Consider the following 18,671-nt stretch of genomic DNA (forward strand, 5'->3'; position numbering starts at 1 on the left):
AAATGTCTGGAACCAATAAATCTACTCTTTGCCTACGGGCTCTGTGTGTGTGTGTGTGTGTGTGTGTGTGTGTTGGAACATGGCTTCAACTCTCACCCAGGTAACTGACAACTCTGCCTTAACTTTCACTTTCTGCTTGTGCAAAGCCTCAAGGTCAGCCAGGAGTAAAAGCTAAGGGCCATCTCAAGTCTTTCCTGAGTATGCATATAACCGTACGCATGTATGTGGTCTTCTAGCTTCCCAGGAATATGTTAGAGGTTTTGAAAGTCTCTTTGGATATCTTATTTTTCAGCTGTTCTTTTTACGCTTTTTGGATAGAATATTGTTTGCCCAAATTGTTATCTATCCTTTCAGGCAGCCATGACATTCAAACCCTTGCTTTTTATTGTTTTTGACAAATGTTACCAAGGAGAGGCTTTTTGCACTGGGTGAGCTCCAATTTAGGTCAAATACAACCAAGTCTTCCAGGGACCCACCGATCAGGTAAAAAAAAAAATGACAATTTGGGGGGAATTAAGCTTTGAAAAATCTCCAGTTCTATTCTGTTCCCTCCAGACTGGAAATGTGGTCTTTTATTTTCAAGGCTACTGTTAAGTTGGAAAGTGAGGGATAGGACTAGGGCAAATTAAAATGCCACAAAGCTTTGTATTCTTCCTGAGATTTCACTATATTCCCTGAACAAACATTCTCCATGTTCCTGAAATCCATTAAAATCCATCTAAAAAAGTTGATTCTGACCATTTTTGTGAGTTTTTCATTGCCTTTAAAAGGGAATGCTTTTTCGTAGGATTTTACTTTACCATGTTTGCTTACATCTAAAATGTGTGTGTGTGCATGTTCTTATATGCTAGTGCCCAAATAGATGTAATGAGCGCTATATCCCTTTTAAAAGTGATATAGAGGTTAAGATTTGCTTTTAATTTGAGTAAAATATGTAGTAGGTGATGTATAAGAAGAGCCACTTTACTAACTGGTCAGATGTAGGATTGGAAAATCTGTAAGGACAATAATTTCATGTTATTTTAAGGGTTCCTGGACAAATCCTATTGTAGGACTCGGGCCACCTCAAAGAATTAATGTTTTCTAATAATTACTTTTTTCTTTGGTCACTAGACTCTCCTCTAAATTAATTAAAACTTGAAGGCCTTAAAAAAACACCTGACAATTTCAACTGTATTATGATGCAACGGTTTTAATTTAGGCACAAATGAAAAGTTGAAAACTAAGAGTGTGATTTTTATTTCATTGTTTTATTTTAGAAGGTCAAAGGATTGTTTCTGCCTTGGAAGAACAGTATTTGAATGCTTAACCTCTCTCAATAAGTCTCAGAATACACTGGGTTGGGCCAGTAAAGAAAGATGGTCCAACAATCATTTATTTAAGCAGGACAAGGACCTGATCTTACTGTCACTACAACTGCTGAGACCCTTTGGCTGAAATTCTTTTGTACATCTAAATACTGAAGAAGAACTCAGTATTATTCAGGGCTCATTCTCTGCATCTTCTTACCTCCTTCTCTGTGCCTTCTTTTCTCTTTCTCCATTCCATACTTGGTTCATTGTAGTGAGAAACTGTAGCTTTTCATTTCAGTCTTTGGTTAGGGGCCCTTCTTTTTTCCATACTGAATCCAGAGGAAATGGGATGTGGCATGGAATCTTGTTTTTAATCATAGCTGTAAGTATGCATTTTTTTTGTGCACTATAAATTTGGAGAGGGAAAAAGACTCCACTCTTGGCTTCATCTATGTAACTAGAAATTTATTACTAAATCAAACAGTCTTAGCAAGGATGACTTATTTCATAATATTCAGCAAACATTATGTAAAATCATGCAGCATATTGGAGGCCTCACTCTAGAAAGAAGTGGAGCTAAGCATAAAGTATGTGTGCTAATAGCTTTGTGACTGACTTGGCCCACATTTATGAAACGATGGTTCTTCATATCTGGTCTATCAATTGACTGAGTTTACACTCTGATTAACCCAGACGTGGATAAATTATATTCATCTTGACTCCAGATGGCAAATGTGCTTATGAATTTGGGGACTTGACTACATTGCTCTTCTAGTAAAGTTGCATACAGATGTTAAAGGGATAATGCTGGGTTGCATATGTGAGAGAAATACAAAATATCTGGAATATGAAGAATTTATTTGGAGTGTAGGTTCTTTGCATGTCATTGCTCATGGCCCAGTCAGAAGACACTATGGCCATGATATATTTGGTCTGGCAATTGTTCTCATCTAAAATAACTACATCAGACTAATGTATAGTTTATATGCATTATTGTTTCATTCTTGGTTGCTTACATTGCAAAACATTCTGAAGTAGGCCAGATCATATCTATATAGAAGACCTAATTTGATTGGGCAGAGCACATCTCATTAATTCACTTGTTTATTTAACAAATATTTATTAAAAGCTTACTATGAGTCAACAACTCTGCCTGATGCTGAAAGATAACACCAAGGATAACGCATAGTGACTAAACAAAGCTTTGCCTGGTGTTTGGATCAGAAGCTGACAGAGGAGCCATCGATACAAATTTGGAACAAGCAGCTGCTGGAGACAAATGAGCCTTACTACTTTCTTTTTCACCAGAACTGCTACATAGAGCAGCTCTGTCCAATATGGGAGCCACTAGCCACAGGGAGCTCTTTAAATTTAAATTTTAAAATTAATTAGCGTTAAGTAAAATGTAAGTATTTGCAGTCATGCTAGCCTCATTTCAGGTGCTCAATCAGCACATATGTCTAGTGACTACTGTATTGTGTAGCACACGTATAGGATATCTCTACTATCACAGAAAGTTCTATTCTATTTAGCAGCCCTGACACAGAAGTTGGAAGGAAAAAAAAAAAAGCCTGGTAACTTCATTTACAACTTTATGATTAATATCAGGCAGAATTTTTGAGTTAACACTATTTCCTACAATAGATACATTTATGAGGACAAGAAATTCTCTAAAATGTGTTTTACCAGCTTTGAAGTTAACACAAAAAGACAGACTGTAGTTAATTTAAAAAGTTGTTACCTCGAGTGTCCTCATTTTCCTTATAGTGAATATTAGAAAAGATAGAAAGCTAATGTAAAAACTAATAATGGTTGCACTCATTTCTAACTCTTCACGAAATTCATTCTCCTCTTTCTTCTTTCAATACATTGCAATAATACAATGTACTTAGCTGACCAACTACCCTCCCTTACAGCTGGGTATGGTGACTTGGTTCTCACCAATGTGAATTGAAGTAACATCAGTTCTGGACAGAGCCTTTAACTGGCTGACGTGCTGCCTTCATATCTTTTTTTCAAAAAAACTTTGCTGCAAGTCAGCTTTTGTCCCATGACTTCCATCATGCAGCAAAGAAGACCACCCTGTGTATACCATGGTGGAAAAACATGAGAAGTTTGAGTCTCCAAGACTGTGTGGGGGTCAAGAGGCCCTCTAACCTGAAACTGCAACTGATATATACAAGAGAAACATATTTGCACCTTGTTTGGTCCATTGCATTTGATGGTTTGTTTGTAAATGCAGCTAATATTACCCTTATTTACATAAGAGCAGATAGAAACTTAATTTTGCTTGAGAATAACTTTTCAGTCTTAAATGTTAGAGACAAGGTTTTTTGTTTTGCTCCCTCAATTATAAATATTCTGCATCTTTTGTAATTTATTCAAAAAATAAATTTATTATTTCAAAAAAATTTTTTTAGCACTTCTTGAATAAATAGTACTTTTATTCTTAATGAGATTGCTTTCTATGTCTGTAAAGCCCTTATCTTTGGTTTTGTAAGAAGCAATGTCTGAGTTGTGGATTCTCTTGCATTTCTTGAGTGGGTACTCTCAAGAACCTGTGAAGTGGTGAGGGAAGCTGGATATGGAAGAGAAAAGAGCCAAGAAAAGATGTGATTCGGCTGAAAACAAACCTCAGTCTGATTGCACAGGATGCTCTAGGTAGAAATCTCACTGCAGAGTGGTTCGTCCCTGAGGCAGCAGCAGTTTTTTGAGCCTTAATGTATATCAGTCATTGGCTAGTGGGAACTCCAAGACATTTGTCAGAGGATGGGCTCTTACTGGATGAAGGCAATCCTCTGTGGAAGAGGGCCGCTGTGAGCTGAGAGCAGACAAGAGGACCGCGCTGGGGAATAAGTACATCAGCCCAGTGAGAGCCTCTGGGCATTGCACCAGCATTCATTACAGCTCCTTTTCCTTAAATATGTGAATTCATGACCTGTGGTTTCCCATTAGACAAGGCTGATGGGAATATTCTCTTCCCCAAGGGGAATGTAGAGTTTTCATGACTTCAAATATGGTCTCTAATTTTGCAGAACAAATTCTTTCATGGGAAGACAGACCGTCAGAAAGTTAAGTTTTGACACAAGTACAAAACCTTGGACAGTGTCTTTGAATAATAAAGAGAAGAAAGAACAACTCTTCCTGGGGATGCCTGTCCTAGTGTAAGCAGGTTACACGAGAAGACAATTGTGTTTGATGGTACAAGAACCTGAATTCTGGAACCAGATAGTCTCTGCTTGAATTGAGATTCTGTCACCAACATGCTATGTGACCGTGAGCAAATAATTTGACTTCCTGTGCCTCAGTTTCTTCCTCTAAAATGTGGATAATGATGAATAATAATAGCTATTGGTTGTTGAGTATAATAAATAATTCAGTGTATACAAAGGTGTTTGCACAGTGCTTGGAAACACAGGTAAAGCCATGTAAGGATGGCTCTTGTAATAGGAAAGCTAGGCCTTGAAATGAGAGGTGACAGGTGCCAGGCACAGGATAGGAGAGGACAATGGTTAAAGAAGTCCGTGTTCTCTGGAGGCAGATATTCTAGAATTAAATCTCTGCTCTTGACCTTGAGCAAATTACTTAAATTCTTTTTGCTTGTTTCCTCACCTTTAAGCTTGGAATAGTGATAGCACTTTTCATATAGAAACATAGTGAAAATTAAGTAAAATAATAATTGTCAAATTCTTACAATAGTACCTCATACATAATACACTTTCAATAAATACTGTTGTTCTTGTTATGTTATTATTATTCCATGAGGGAAGGCAGGGAACTTTTTCAGCGAAAGGAGAAAACTTCATTGGGACAGGTTCATTGCTTGTACACAGGAGTTTTATAAGATGAGTATGAGATTGTAAGATAAGTAGAAGCCGAGCTGGCAAATCCCTACTGTGCAAAGCTAAGGTGCTTTGACTTGGTTCTCTGTAGGCACTCTGAATTCATTGAACATCAAATACATTTTCCCAAGTCTCTTTCAGAGGAAAGCAGTGGTACTTGTTATCTAATACTGCATAACAAATTATCAACTTAGTGTCTAAAGACAACACCTATTAATTTAGCTCATGATGTGTAGGCTGAAAATTTGGGCTGCAATCAGCTGAGAGACTCTTCAGGTCTCAGATTGTCTCCTTCTTGACTCTGTGTTAATTTTATGCTTAGATGGGTAGCTCTGCCTCAAGGTTTTGGGTGGGTATTGGTTTGGAGCAGCTTGGTTCTCCTCATGTGGTCTCTCATCCTCTGGCAGGCGAACCCAAGCTTGTTCTTTTTGCAGAGGCAGTGTCCCAATAAAGAGCACACAATGGCTGTCAAGGCCTAGGCTCAGAACTGCACAGCATCATTTGGAGGCATTTTATTGGTTAAAGCAAATCACAGGCTCTAGCCCAGAGTCAGAGTGGGTGGGAATTTTAATACAAAATTACAGGGGAAAGAACATGGATACAGAACAGCCATTAATTCAGACATCAGTGAAAACAATCTAACAAATTCTCCAAGGATCACTTCTTTAATTCATGAGAATGGGCAGAGGAAGCAAGTACAGCATTGCTCCTCCCTTGAAAGTGGTCAACTTTCGTAAGGTCCTAGTAAGGTCACTGGTAGGGAAGGGAAGTGAGGAAAGACCAACTTGTGGAAGGTCCTGGGCAGGAATGGTTAATCTAAAGTGGTGGGCCACCTTGGCCTTGCTGTTTCTCCAACCTTCTCTTGTATGTATTTCATAGATTGGCAGTTGGCACCAGCAAGAGATCTGGTTGGGCAGAAACCTTCATCCTGGAGGATGCGAGGCCTCACAATTTCACACATGATTTAAAAAGAGGCATTCAGTACCAGGAGAATTCATTATGGAAAAGAAAGGAAGATTTTAATATATAAAGCAGAACTTTTAGAAAAAAAATTTAGACTATTCTCTTCCATCTGTATCTCTTTATTCAGAAAGGTAGAGAATGAATAAATTTCATAAAGGACTAAAGGACTAAAGAATCATAATATTGGCTATATGTCATTGGTTGATAAAGAAGAGTACAAAGTAAATATTTGAACTCTACACTGTCATACATGTTTAATATAATTTATAAAAGCTAATTTTCATGTAACCACTTAAAGTTTGTATAGGGAATATATATTTTATTGAGGACCATTCACCTGTAAGGCAAGAATCAATTGGTGAGCATAGGTTAATATAAAGATCAATGGCTATGTTATGCTGATATTGAATTGGGAAGCCAAAACTTAGGTTTTGAATCCAAGCCTTGCCTGGGTCCCTTGAGTTACACACCTAAGCTCTTTGAACAATAATTTATTGAATTGGGCTATGACTTGGTTTGGGTTGACCCAGAAGCTGCCCTTGAGATAAGAATTTGAGTACAAGTAGAGAAGGGAGCCCAGGAAACCCTGGCAGGGAAGGGGATTGAGGAAGCAAGGCACCAAAGGGAGAGCAGCTAGTAGGAGATGTATTATCAGGGTTACCAATGCAGGCACCTGGAGCTTAATCCCACTGAGGAAGCCTGGGAGTAGGGCAGACCAGATGCCTCAGAGATATCCTGTGTGTGAGAATAGGGAGCTGGGGTGTTTATACACCCACTGCCATCAGTCTTTGGTTCAGGGCTGCTCCCAGGAGACGTTACTTGCCTGGAATGTCCAGCCAGCCTATGGCAGAGGAGGCTCCTCCAGCCAGCGAAAGTCTTTAGGCAAAGATATGCCAGTGATGTGCATGGAAATGGTAAATGCTGACGGAATGTGGATTGTGATTTGACAGCATCTGCTCCAGGCTAAATTCCGATTTTCAAGTGTTTTTTAAAAGCAGATACTCAAATTATTTTATAAAACATAAAACAGCATACAAGATTGATTTTTAAAAAAGGAGTTACAATATTTTTTGTGATCGTGAGTGTGTGCTTGGGTGCTCAATGCTTTCTCTTTCTCTATGGTGCTAAAAACCAGCTCAGAGGTACCTCTGAGAAATGCAAGGGCTTCTTGAAAAGTAGCTTAAAAACACCTGATTTCCATCTTTAAGAACATTTCCAGTTCTAGCTCTCTGACATTTTTGTACCAAGCTGCTTTCTGCCTTTTCCCTTCTGTTAATACCTCTTCTGTGTCCTTTCCTCTTAAAAACAAAATCAACACAAGGTTTTTTCAAACCTCATAGCCGGGCACTGTGGCTCATGCCTGTAATCCCAGCACTTTGGGAGGCTGAGGCAGGTGAATCACCTGAGGTTGGGAGTTCAAGACCAGCCTGACTAACATGGAGAAACCCGTCTCTACTTAAAATACAAAATTAGCTGGGTGTGGTGGCGCATGCCTGTAATCCCAGCTACTCAAGAGGCTGAGGCAGGAGAATTGCTTGAACCCGGGAGGCAAGAGGTTACGGTGAGCCAAGATTGTGCCATTGCACTCCAGGCTGGACAATAAGAGTGAAACTCAAAAACAAAAACAAAACAAAACAAAAAACAAAAAAACACGTCATAAAAAAATCCAGTTGAATTTCAGTGGTAATGGGGGTGGTGGGTTGAAGACTCAAAATGGGGAATACACACAACAAAATGTTACAAAACAGCGAATTGGATGACTGTTTAAAACCCACAGTGACTCTCCAGGAGAGGTAGTCATAGTAACACACCCAGGAATATCCTCCCAGTATGTGTGCAAGCTGGAGAAGGAGGGTGGGTGGTGCAGAGGGCAGGGGTCTGCTGGGTGAAGGACTTACCAGTACAGATTCTGTACACAGACTGAAAAGGAGCAGCCTTAACAGAAGCTGTGAATCCCCTCTACAAACACAGAGGTTTATCTATATTTTAGGCAGTTTACTTGTGGAATCAAAAGTTAGCCTCTTTAGAGATAACTTATATGAAAGCATTTGAAAAAAAAAAAACCTTTGATAAAATTCACACTATAAGGAAAAAATTAAAAAAGAGAGGACCAAATGGAAACTGTGGGTGATATCTGTGATTGTGCCTTTTGAAGCTGTTCCTTAGACATTGCTCTGGGTTTGGACTCTCATCGTGTTATATTCACATTGACTGAAACTGTATGGGAGCCCCATTAGATACTGTAGTAATAGTTATGAGTGCCTGCCTAATGCTCCTCTGTCCAGCCTGTGCACCAGCTGTGGTGAATGGTCAAAGCTAATGACTCACAGATGCTTCCTATCCAGAGGAACTGCCTCTCCAGGAAATGCCCGGAAAGCTATGCTCTTCCTAGAGCCCCAAACCAATGACTGATCCTGGGGTATAAAATCTTGGCTCCTTGCCTCAATTTGGGACATAACTGTGGTACCCTTTATCCTTACCCATGGGATCAGCCTTAAGCCAGACACCAGCTGGAACTATTTCCCTTGCTCAGCTCCTTCCTATGTTCCACCCATTTCCCTCATGTTCTTAAAGATTTTTTCTAAGACTACTCCCTCAACAAATCACTTGCAAAATATCTCCTTTTTAGGACTTGTTTCTAAAAACCATATCCTAGACAGGCATCTTGGGAATAGCCGTGCAACAGGGTGAGTCCATCTGCTTTCAGGCCCTTGGTCTACCACTGGGGAGCTACGAGACCATGTGCAAGTGTCTTGATCTCTCAAGCGTGCGGTTACACAGTGGTAAAATTCAACTAGATCATTGTTGTTATTGTTTTCGTCTGTACCCACTCCCTTGCCAGCTTCTTCCCTGTCTTCTCTTCCCTCTCTCTCTTACAAGTTTCTTTTGAGATCACTCAATCAATATGTCACTTGCAAAACCCCAAACATGAGGCTTTGTTTCTAGAGAATTTGACCAAAGACACATGCTGATGGTTGGGGGTGGGGGGCAATGTGTTACCTGTAGCCCAATGGGAGCCACCTAAATCTATGAGTGATGGGTACCCTTCCTTCCCCACTCCATCCAGAATGAGTCCTCTTTCGTTGGATTTACTCATAAGATTTCCACAAGATTTCTGGTAAAATGAGAGCTCTTTGTTGCTAATATCTGAAATCTGTTGGACCAGATGATCTCTCAAGTAGGGTGTGGCTCACCCGTTCTAAGAGGGCTTTCTCTACTACTTACAAAATAATGGTGTCCCAGATTTATTGGGATTGGAGAATAAATGGGATCAAGCAAGTATTAAAGAAAATATGGTTGGCTGGAGGAGGCTGGGCATCACTAGGAAATTCTTCAAATTAATTCTCTAGGAGAAGGATGATTTATATACGTTAGCTTTTCAAAGTCTGCCATTTTGGGGCTGCTTCCCTGAAAAACTCAGGCTTTTCATGCCAGAGTAGATAATATTGTTGTCCTGCCTAGATTTCCTTTACTGGACTTAGGCATTCATCCTCTAATTGTCCTTAGCTAATGGCAGCTGTCTCACCTGGGGATGCTTGGGTGTTTATCCCCTGCTCTCCATGGCCAGAAATTGTCACGGACAATCACTGAATGATGTTGGAATTTTAAAGCCTGTCGCCTTGCCACCAGATGAGACCACACTGTGATGTAATACACATTCTAGAGCTCTTCATAGTATCAGGCTGAAGCTCAACTAGAGCTGAGACCACATTGTTGCTCAGTCCCTTTCTGACTCTATTCTGCCTCCTTTGCTCCCTCATGGGTATCTTCTGACAGCATTCCCTCAAAAAGTCATTTGCAAAATAACTCCTAGGTGAGGCCTTGCTTCCACAGAACTCACAAGCTAATAATTCAGAGGGTTGAGGGCCACGGGGAGTGAGATTTGGCTGGGAACTGACTGCAAATTGTCAATACTGGAGTTCACAGTAAACAATCAGGAGCCACTCATTTAGATAGCCTTGTATTTTATTCTCTTTTGGGGTTTCCCCAAAAATCTCTTTAATGTGTGAAAATAAAGAGAAAAAAGGTTTCCAGTGTGCATTCTTATTCAAAAAATTGGAGAATTGTTTTTGTTTGTAGGTCTTATTCACAGTTGTATCCTTAGTGTTTGTAACAGGGGGTATTCAAATACTTGTTGAATGTAATTGAACATATATTCAACAACTATCTAGTTGGTAGATTTTTATATTTCTGAGTTCATTTGGGATACAATAAAGGTATAAAAAATGGTCAGTTTAAGAAATGGAATAGATGGTTAACCTACTTTTAAGTTTATTAATTTTGCTTCTAATATTTTCATTGAAGTAGAACAATCTTATTAAATACTAATTATCATCTCCATTCTTCTGCATTCTGATTGTTTTGTTCTTTTAGAGAATATGCTTCTTACAGAGAAGTTAGCTGTATTCAGAATTGTGCATTCAAATATCCATCATATCTAGGCTCTAAGCTACAATTTCTCTGGACTGCACTTTACTCAATTCTAAATGCCATTTTAAAAGCTAGTTTTGACATTTATTCAAACCATCTGAGGTCTCTAGTCCTCTGGGAAGACTGTGTGTGGTGCTGAATGACTAATATGGATTCAACTATCCTTTGAATGGTTTACAGAGCAGGCCATGATATCAGGATTTTTGAGAATTTCAATGGGATTAAATCTGGCACCATTTCTGCTGGTATCTTTCTTTATCAAGGATGAAGTGCATACATTACTTGATGGATACAGAGTAGAAAGAAAATAAATGTAGAGAAATTTGGACAATATGTTATTTTGATTTCCTTTTCACTGCCTCACTTACAACTTTTGGATGGTAGGGAAGTGCAGAGCTGGGATTTATCTGAAGTGCAAAATTTAAGGAGGTGCCAAAAAATTGAGTAATCAAGAAATATAGTATTTTAATGCAATTTTTAATTATAGTAAAAGCATTTAACATAAAATATAACATCTTAATTATTTTTAGAATACAGTTTAATAGTGTTAAGTACATTCTTATTGTTGTCAAACAAATATCCAGAAATTTTTCACTTGCAGATCTGAAACCCTACACCCACTAAACGTGAACTCCCTTTTTTTCTCCTCTCCACAGTCTCTGGTAACCAAAGTTCTGCTTTCAGTTTCTATGCATTTGACATCTGTAGATACCTCATAAAGTGGAATCATACAGTGTTTGTCTTTTTGTGACTGGTTTATTTCAATAGCATAAAGTCCTCAAGGTTCATCTATGTGTAGCATGTGACAGGATTTTCTTCCTTTTCAAAACTGAGTAATATTCTATTACACATACACATACATGTGCAAATATATGCATATATATACATATATATACAACACACATATACATACATATATATAATAGTGCATTTATCCATTCATTTATCAGTGGACATTTAGGTTACTTCTACCACTTAGCTATTGTACATAGTGCTTCTATGAACATGGGTGTACAAATATCTCTTTGAAACTATGGTTTCAATTTTTTGGATATATACCCAGAAGCAGGGTTGCTAGAAAATATGGTAATTCTAATTTTAATTTTTGAGAAAACACCATTCTGTTTTCTATAGCAATTACCTCATTTTACAGTTCCACCAACAATGCACAGAGGTTCCAATTTTATCACATCCTTGTCAACACTTGTTATTATTTTATTTTTCTCAATAGTAGCTGTCCTAATGAATGTCAGATGGTATCTCATTTGGTTTTGATTTGCATTTCTCTGATGATTAGTGATGTTGAAAATATTTTCATTTTTTTGGCAATTTGTATTTTTTTGGAGAAATATCTATTTAAGTCCTTTATACATTTTTAAATTATTTGATTTTTGTTGTTGAGCTGTAAGAGTTCTTTATATATTCTGATTATTACTCCTTTTCAGATATAGTAAATACTTTCTCCTGTTCTATAGGTTTCCTTTATACTCTGATGATTGTGTCCTTTGATGCATAAAACTTTTAAGTTTGATATAGCTCCATTTGTCTATTTTTGCTTTTGTTGTCTGTGCTTTTGGTGTCATAAAAGTCACTGCTAAGTACAATGCCATGAAGATTTTTGCCTATTTTTTTCTAGGAGTTTTATAGTTTTAGGTCTTTAATACATTTTGAGTTAATGTCTATATATGTTGTAAAATAAAAATCCAACTTTGTTCTTTCGCATGTGGATATCCAGTTTTCCCAATACTATTTGTGTTCATTGTACATTAAGTAGTCTTGGTCCGTTTGTCAAAAATACACAGTGGTTTACTTTTTGGCTCTGTATTGTATTCCATTGATCTATTTGTCTTTATGCCAGTACCACACTGCTTTGATTACCATAGCTTCATAATATATTTTGAAATCAGGAAATGTGAGGCCTCCAGCTTTTTTCAAAGTTGTTTTGAGTACACAGTATCCCTTCATATTTTATATGAATTTTAGGAAGAATTTATATATTTCTGTAAAAAATGCTTGTGGGGTTTTGATAAAGATTCATTGTATCTGTAGATTGCTTTGGGTCGTATGAACATCTTAACAGTATTGTTTTCCAACCCATGAACATACTATGACTTTACAATTATTTGTGTCTGTTTTAATTTTTGTCAGCAAGTTTTGTAGTTTTCAGTATGCAAGTCTTTCACTTCCATAGTTTTATTTCTAAATATTACATTTGTTGTTGTTATTGTAACGGGATTATTTTCTTTATTTCTTTTTATTTCTTTTTAGATTATTTATTGCTAGTGTATAGAAATACAACTCATTTCTATGTACTGATTTTGTATTCTGCAACTTTACTGAATTCATTAGTTCTGACACTTTTTTGAGTGTTTTTACATACAAGACCATATCATCTGCAAACAGAGATAGTTTTACTTCTTCCTTTTGTATTTTTATAATGAGAGGGTGCTGAATTACGTCAAATGTTTTTCTGTATTAATTGTAATGTTCATGTGACTTTTATCCTTCACTTTGTTAATGTGGTGTATTATGTTGGTTGGTTTTTGTATGTCGAACCATCTTACATTCCATAAATAAGTCTTACTGGTCATATGTACAGTCTTTTTAATGGGCTGTTCAATTTGGTTTGCTAATATTTTGTTAAACATCTTTTGTTAAAGATGTTTGCATCAACATTCATTGGGAGTATTGGTCTCTTGTTGTATTGTGGTGTCTTTGGATTTGACATCAGAGTAATACTAGCCTCATGTAGTTAGCTTGGAAGTGTTTTCTCATTTTAAACTTTTGGAAGAGTTTCGGGAGGACTGGTGTTAGTGATTCTTTAAATGTTTAATAGAATTATTCAGTGAAGCCATCTGATCCTGAGCATTTCTTTGTTGGGAAGTTCTGATTACTGATCCAATACCCTTACTAATGATAGGTCTCTTCAGATTTTTCTATTTCTTTGTGATTTAGTCTTTGGTAGGCAGTGTATTTCTAAGAATTTATGCATTTCTTTTAGGTTATCCAATGTGTCAGCACATACTTGTCCATAGTGTTCTCTTTTAATTTTTTATTTCTGTGGTATTAGCCATAATGTTCCCTGTTTTATTTCTCTTTTAGTAATTTGAGTCTTCTCAAATTTATTAAGTTGTTTAAAATTTTAAAGTCACAGCATTCTATTTTAAACTGGTAATAACAATTTCAAGTTCATATTAAAACTCTATTCTTTTGCAGGTCTCCTCTTCACTTTACGTTACTGATCTCACAAACTACATCTTAATATATTGTTTAGTCGTTGGCATATATATAGTATTTTAAAAATGTTTTTGTCATTTAAATTATATGCATCAAATTTACAATAATATAGGTTAGTATATTTGTTCATGTATTTACCTTTACTAAAGAACCTTATATTTTCTAAGCCTTTGTATTACTATCTATGGTTCTTTTGTTCTAAGTTGAAGGTTTTCCTTTAGCATTTCTTCTAGAGCATGTTTAGTGGTAATGAACTCTCTCAGCTTTCATTTATCTGAATACATCTTAATTTCTTCTTCATTTTTAGAGGACACTTTTGCCGGACACAATATTCTTGGTAGACAGTTTTTGTTTTTTTTTTTCTTTTAGGGCTTTGAATATATTCTCCCACTCCTTTTAGCCTACAAAATTTCTGCTGAATAATACGTTGATAATGTTATGGAAACTCCATTCTACATAACAAGTACCTTTACTGTTACTGCTTTTGAAATTCTTTCTTTGTTTTTTATTTTAGATAATTTGATTATAATATGCCTCAGTGTGGTTCCCTTTGGATTTATCCTATATGGAGCCCTTTGAACTTCTTCAATCACTATACCAATTTCTTTCCTCAGATTTGGGAAGTTTACAACCATTATTTCTTCAAATAAGCTGTATGCCCCTTAATCTCTCTTTTCTTTCTGGATTTTCCATAATACACATATTGGTTGCTTAATAGAGACCCGTAAATCTCTTAGACGTTTTTTCACTTTTCTTTATTATTTTTATATATACTTTTTGCTCCGCTGACTCAATGATTTTAAATGAAGTTTCTTCAGTATGCCTGATTCTTTATTCTGCCTAATCAAGTCTGCTTTTGAATGCTACAAATACATTTTCAGTTCAGTTGTTGTATTTTTCAGCTTAGAATTTCTGTTAATTTTTTTCATAGTTTCCATCTCCGTGGATATTTTTATCCCATTTTTCTAATTTTGTTTACTTTGTGTAAATAAAATTTTGCTTAATTTTGTTTACATTTGTGTTCTCTTTTACTCATTAAGCATTTTTATGACAGCAGTTTTAAATGCTTTGTAAAGCAGTTCATAGATCTGCATTTCTTTAGGGTCAATTTCTGTCTTTTGATTGCGCCACGTTTTATTTACTTTATAAAACATGGGCCATGTTTTTCTGCTTTGTTGTTGATTAATTCTTCCCCTGACCTGTATACTGGCTTTGCACAGACGAGGGGTTTCACCAGTCAGCCTGGCTGGGAGTTCTAGACCCTCTCAAATGGTTTCAAATCTTTTCATCCCCCTTGTGTCTCCCTTTGGAACTGCACCTCTAGCATGCTGTGTACCCTGATTTCAGCTACTTCCAAATTCTGGCACCTGATGCCTCAGTGCTCTGAGTCAAGCCAGATAGAAACCAGTCCCCCAGGCTGCTCCTGGACAAGACAATACATGGTCCACTCTTTTGTTTGCATTTGGAAAGAGGAGCCCTGTAAGATAGGTTTCCTCCCACTTGGTTTATGGTATGCTGCATAAGAGAAGAGGAATCAATAGGTATGCCAAATGCCCTGATTTTTACTACAGATTTCTCTGGAATTTCATCTTGATTCTATATGGCCTGGGTGCTGCAGCCTCCTACCTGGTCTCTAGAGTTTTCAGAGGTATTTTGGTACATATATTGTCATTAACTTGGTGTCTCTGTGGGGGAAGAAGGGCCAGTAGCTTCCTAGTCTGCCATCTTGCAGACTTGTCTGGATGCTCTTTTATGCAATATTTTTAGAAATCAAAGTAAATGCACAGAATTCATTATAGAATTTCAAAATTTTAACTAAAGGTAAGATCAGAGTGTATATTATATTTTTAAAGTAAAGTTCTTAGAGACCATTGACTTGTTACAGGTAATACATCTTTAATGCAAGGAAGAAAAGTTATGTGTGATTTAGTATGTTGTCACTAGTTCAGGCTCTTAGGCTAAGATGGTTGCAACCACTTCAAGGAATAGATGGAATCACCTTATGGAAAACAGGTTTTCCATTAGGCTAAGATGCAGAATTTTTTAAAAAGTGGAAGGAAAACAATGTGTTTTCAGATTTTTTTTTTAAAGTTGGAGGAAAATAATGAAATACGAGAGGTACATTTTGTCTTATTTAATATGATCAGACAGCTTATGGTCAACAGATAAGCCAAAATGAAGGAAAACTTCGGATGGAAAAGTTAGAGGTCCAAAGTGTGTGTTACATAATGCATTCTTGCTAAGGCAAGTTAAAGAGGATATTTTTGATCCTCGTACCTTAATACTCAAAGGGGAAATGCAAATTTTGAAACCAAAGATATATTATCTGTTGTAAAATGCATCTTCCATTTTGCAAGTCAGTTTGGAAAAAGGTAGTAACTGAAAATTTAAACAGCAAAATTTTAAGTCTTATTAAAAATTTGTCTTTGAATTGTCCCTAAATTGGTAGATAAGTCTGAATTTTCTGTACTCAATCCTGTCCAGCCCCTAGACTTCTAGATGTCCTCTCTCTGGCTCATATTTCTCTGTGTACACCTGCTCACATTTATCTTTGCTCAAGTCTACCCTCAGGAAGATTTCACATTTGTTAAGAATGTAAGCCGGTGCTCTCTCCTGCCTAGGCTCTTGCATTTAGATATTATTTTGCTGCAAGAGTAAAACAGCCTATTTACCTGTCAAAGGGATTTCAGACCTCATAGAGGAGATTCTAACTGCTAGTGGAGTGCAGTTGGGAGATGTCACACTTTCAATTTTGCTTCTGCAAAGGCTGCTCTTCGTAACATTGATCATGCAAAAAGAGCTACTGATGAGATAATCTTTCAAAAGTATATGAGATTGAAATGATGTTTTATATTGAGTTGAACCATCTTTATAGAGAAAAAACTTGATATGCCTGTACCATTTTTTGACATTTGTTTTCTAAACAGTCTGAGGATAATCAGCACCAAGTATTTTCCAAGAACCCTCAGACAGTTTGGTAGGATTAGAGACATGCCAAACTGACAGCCTCTTAGAATTAATGGTTCTACCTGGAGTAAGAATGCCACCTCAAAAATATTTTATGAACATATCCACTTATTTTTTTAGTTAAAACATTTTATGAGTTTGTAATGTGTGCCAGGCATTGTTCCTGAAACTTGCTTTAGAGAAGATAACAGATAAAAATTCTTGTCGTCTTGGAGTTTACATTCTTAGAATTAGAAGGGGAGACATAGAGAAGACAATAAACATAATACTTAAATTTTATTGTGTATTACAAGATGGAAAGTTCGAAGGAAATCAAAGTAGGGCAGGGTCAGGGGTATTGAGAGTTAGGAGGGTGGTGCGAGTAGACTGCACTCTTAAATTGGTGCTTCTTTGCATAGCAATTCTTAAATACCCCTTTCTTTGCCTTCTGTAGGAGTCTACAAAGTATTTTTTTCTTCTGCAAAGATCCAGAATATAAATATTTTAAACTTTGTGGGCCATATAGAGTCTCTGTCACATTTTTTTTTGTTTGTTTTATATAAACTTTTAAGATATATATATATATCTTTAAGATATCTTTAAGATATATATATATCTATAAGATATATATATCTTATAGATATATATATCTTTAAGAGATATATAAAGTATTCTGAGCTCCTGGGCTATAAAAGAACTAAGAACAGACTGCATTTTGATTTTGATCATGGGCAGGAGTTTGCCAACCTTTGTCCCGGAAGACATCAAACTGACAAGGTTTGCCATGGAAAAGGGAAAAAGGTTGTTCTAATGACTTGATAAAGCCTCTATGATTAGAGTAGATATGTAGAGAAACAAGAGTCCCAAGAATGACTCCACATATCTTGAGTACCTTTAACTTGGCCAGTAAGAGCACACTTATAATATCCATTATTTTTAAGACATAGTTTCAGCAATACAAACCCATTTTTGACATTGAATGTGCTACCATATTTCTGTTAATCACCGATAGAAATAAGGGGCTGGCTTGAAGTAGCCATGTCTAGAGTAAAGCCCTTCCTGAAACGTGCTGGTTGAGAACATTTGACTGTGTTTTCTGGATTAGCAAATGGATATTGCCTTCAATTAGGCAACACACACAGTAACATGTGATATACTGAAGCATTTTTATTGGCAATCACTGGCTTATAACTGTGACATTTTTGACATCTTGACAAAGGTGGCTTTAGGTTCTTTATATCTGAGGTTGCCAACTTAGTCGACTTGGGAGGCAAGTCCTTATTGGTTTCCAGGTTTGTCTTCTAAGTCAGTCTTTAGAGAAAGCCCAGATCTGCCACCTTGTCAAGGTGTGGGTAGGATCTGGCTGTGTCTGTAGTATGAGATGCTTATAAACATGAGACAAGACTAAGAGAACCAAACATGAGTGATGGAAAGGCACTGCCTGATTTGATGCTCGTCTTTGTCTCTAAACTCAGCTTCCTACTTGCCCACCGAACTCTGCAATCACCTCCACCATATCTGTTGCCAGCATATCCTAACCTTATTTCTTAGCACCTTTGCCCTTGCTATCTCCTCTGTCCTCAGCATGTTCTTCTTTCAGATAATCAAATGCCATGTTCCATCAACCCTCCATTCCTCTACTCAGATGCCACCTTTACAGAAAGCCCCCCATCCGTGGTCACTCTCTCTCAAGTGGCCTGGTTTTATTTTCTTCATAGCTCTGTGGCATGTGCATTTGGTGAATGAATACTTTTCTGTCTGTCCTCCCTAGCATCTAAGCGCCATGAGAGCAGGAATCATGTGCCCCCATGGTCCAGGAGAGTGCCAGACACAGAGCTGATAGTCAGGAAATGTTTGCTGAACAAGCAAAGGGAAACAGGAAGAAGATGAAAACACAGATGCACACTGGATACAAATGAGTTCCCCTAGATAACGCCGTCACCTGGGATATCACAGAGGA

The 18,671-nt window shown here is 37.0% G+C and overlaps 1 long non-coding RNA gene across 1 annotated transcript in view; it reads left to right on the forward strand.

Annotated features, from left to right (window-relative positions):
- LOC103784790 (uncharacterized) overlaps positions 1-18,671 on the forward strand; it is a 590,306-nt gene that overhangs the window by 11,611 nt on the left and 560,024 nt on the right. The gene's annotated exons all lie outside the window — the stretch shown is intronic.

The sequence above is a fragment of the Pan paniscus genome, chromosome 21 (assembly GCF_029289425.2).
Source record: "Pan paniscus chromosome 21, NHGRI_mPanPan1-v2.0_pri, whole genome shotgun sequence".
NCBI classification, from domain to species: domain Eukaryota; kingdom Metazoa; phylum Chordata; class Mammalia; order Primates; family Hominidae; genus Pan; species Pan paniscus.